This window comes from Galeopterus variegatus, unplaced genomic scaffold (genome assembly GCF_000696425.1).
Source record: "Galeopterus variegatus unplaced genomic scaffold, G_variegatus-3.0.2 Scaffold9, whole genome shotgun sequence".
Lineage (NCBI taxonomy): Eukaryota > Metazoa > Chordata > Mammalia > Dermoptera > Cynocephalidae > Galeopterus > Galeopterus variegatus.
Window position 1 is genome coordinate 202,217 of NW_007726120.1, and position 3,283 is coordinate 205,499.

The window sequence follows — 3,283 nt, forward strand, 5'->3', positions numbered from 1 at the left end:
CCCATCACAGACCCTGAGGCCTAGAAGGACTGAGTTGTCCCAGAGGACAGACCTGGGGCATTGCTGCCCTGGGAAACCTGCACCCTGAATCCCAGCTGCTCTGGCTGGAGCAATCCTGCCTCAGCACCTCCGAAGAAAGAAAGCCAAAAACCTTGGTGGCATTCACGTTGTGATCTTTGCAGGCCAGCAGCATGTGAGAGCAGTGGAGGCATGGCAGCCTCCACCTAGATTTCAAAAGATGCATGAAAAAGTTGGGGGACTCAGGCAGAGACCTGCTACAGGGGGGGAGCTGCTGTGGAGGTCATCTACAGAGCAATGTGGAGCAGGAAAGGTGGGATCAGAGCCCCCACAGAAAACCTCCGTTGAGGAAATGTCTAGTGGAACCAGGATGGTGGGACTCCCACCAGAAGCCCAGAACTGTGGGGCAGCTGACAATGTGCAGTGCCAGCCTGGAAAAGCTGCAGGCACCAGGCAGCTCAATGGGCTGTACTTGGCAGAGCTGTAGGAGTGAGGTTGCCCAACCCTTTAGGGGTCCAGGTGCACCAGTGTGCTTAATGTTTGCCCTGTTTGGGTTTTGGATTTGTTTGGGGCCTGTTTTTCTTTTCTATTCTTCCCTGTCCTCCTTTCTGGAATGGGAATGTGTACCCAATGTCTGTCCTACTGTATCTTGAAAGTAGATAAACTTGTTTTTGACTCTTTACAGGTTCATGGCTGGAAGGACTTTTGTTTTTGGTCTGAGAGGAGACTTTGGACTTTTGAGTAGGTACTGCAACAAGCTAAAGACTTTTGGGACTGGGATGGAATGTGTAATGTGTGAATGTAAGGGTAATTTATCCTAGCTAAGGGAACATCACAGAAGATTCTGAATGTGTAGATTATATGGTGAGGGACCCTGAAGGGTGGATTGTTGGGAAAATATAGGATAATTTAATCGGGGCAGGTTGGGGGTGATGCAACTTTCTTTGTGGGTGGGTTGTGTGTGGGTGGGGTTAGTGCACCTGCGTGGCACTCCCACATTGGCTGGAGTTTACTGCCTCGGATGGCTGCTGCGCGTGTGGCCATGCTTTCCAACCTACAGCTTCCAATGATCAGTTTGCTGGTTACCTAGTTCATAGACCAGCATGTGAGGGGTCTGGTGACCCAGCCTGGCATGTGAAGGGTCTAGTGACCCAGCCTGGCGTGTGAGGAGCCTGGAGACCTAGCCTGGTGTGTGAAGGGTTTGTGACCCAGTCTGGAATGGGCTTGAGGGGTCTGTGAGCTCCAGACCCAGCCCTAACTCGGCAGAATTACAGGAAGGTAAAAGAGCTTGACAACTGGTATAGTCAAGTAGCATAACACACCACAAACGTCATTAGTGTTGGGTGTTATTTGTTATGTACAGATTACAGAAATAGAAAATATTTGAAATATTCTATAATGATGACAGGCTCTAAAACCAATGTGTCCAATACAGTAGTTACATGTAATTATTGAGTACTTAAAATGTGGCTAGTGTGATTAAGAAACTGATTTTTAAATTTTATGTAATTTTAATAAATGTACACTTAAAATAGCCAAATGTGATTAGTAGCTAACGTATTGGACAGCTTAGTGCTACTGAATACCCTTAAGTCATGGCTTCCAGTCTTTTATGACTGTGATTAGAGTAAGAAATACATTTTACATCACAATGCTATATACCATACTTGTGTAAGTGAATATTTCTGTGTGTCTATTACCAATGTAATTTATTTTTACAAAATTATACTAACAAATGCTCACTCTGTATTAGCTTTTCAATTCTATTGTTTAGTGAAAACTATAACTCACAAAATTGATTCTATGACATATTAATGGTTTGAGATCTGCTGTTTGAGAACCTCTAGCAAAGGACATGTACGTGTGGAGATGTTAATTCCACACTTGTTTCATAAAGAAAACTGAAGCCACTGCCAAGCACAGACACAAACTGCATTGCACTCTTACTCCTGTACTTCCTTTACTGGGGTTAAAAGAAAAAAAGAGGGCCTTAAGTCTTAAAAGGTGAAATAACCTCAGTGGTCGATTTATTTTATTTTCATTGAGAGCTGCTGCTGATGCTTAAAGAGGGCCTTCAGGATGTCTGAAGACCCAAGGGGGTGGTGGTATAAAAACTTCCTCTTTTCAGGCAAGAAATGTAAAAAGTACGCTCAGGGATACTTGCAACTGAAAGGTATCACAATGGATCCCTGGAGGAAGACAAAGAAAATGATCCAAACTAAAAGGAAGTCTAGGAAAGGAGACTGAGGCAGAGAACAAAATCAATCTTCCCTATTTTGGGTTACAAAAAGTGCTGATCAGTATTGAGTGAAAACACTCAGGCACACAAACACACACACACACACAACACCCTCCATGGTGACTGAATAATCTAGTTCTCAAAACAACAAAGGGATATATTAAAACTCAGTCACCATTAGCATATGGCAAATCTAATGTTTATTAATGATGTCTTCTAATTAAAGTTCATTCTAAAACACTATATAAAAGTATTTATAAATAGAATGTGTCAGGCTGTCTTGTGTTGTCTCTGGTATTTGGGAGAAAGCTATAGATCTCTCTCCCCTTTTAAGCTAAGAACTCAGTTGTAGGCCTTTTAATAGCATTATACTATAATAATTTGTCTTAATTGAGATACAAACAAAAATTATATGAGGGTATTTCAAAAAAGTTCGTGAAAAGATTAATATTATCTTTTAATTCTATTTTTCCACAAACTTTTTGATGTACCTTTGTATGCAATATATTATGAAAACAATTTTCTAATTTTACCTGTGTGGCAAGAAGCTTATTTTATTTTATTTCTTTTACTTTTCCTTTACTTATATTTAAATTAGGTTTACTAATTAGATGTGTATAAAATCTAATCAATGTAATCTAACAGTGGAGAAGACACAAAGTCAAACCAAATTTTAAAATATTTTTCAGAATTGGTGTTAATGCTTCTTTCTTTTCCCTTTTCAAATTGTTTTTTAGGTTACAAAAACATATCTCTCTCTCTCTCTTTTTTTTTTTTTATCTTCTCAGCTCTACTGAAGAGAGACCTATTTTTCTAGAGGCTTATCTTGAATCGTGCCCTACATTCATTGCCTGACCCTGCATTCCAATTTCTAAACAGTTTTTGGAAAGTTTTTGTAAATTTGTTTTACAGTGTTCAATATTAGAGAAGATTAGCAAATTTATGTCAAGTATGTGGATGATTTTATCAGACAAATCAGAGGAAAGTGGGTTGGCTCATCCTCCATTAAACTCCTTTTTTTTTTTT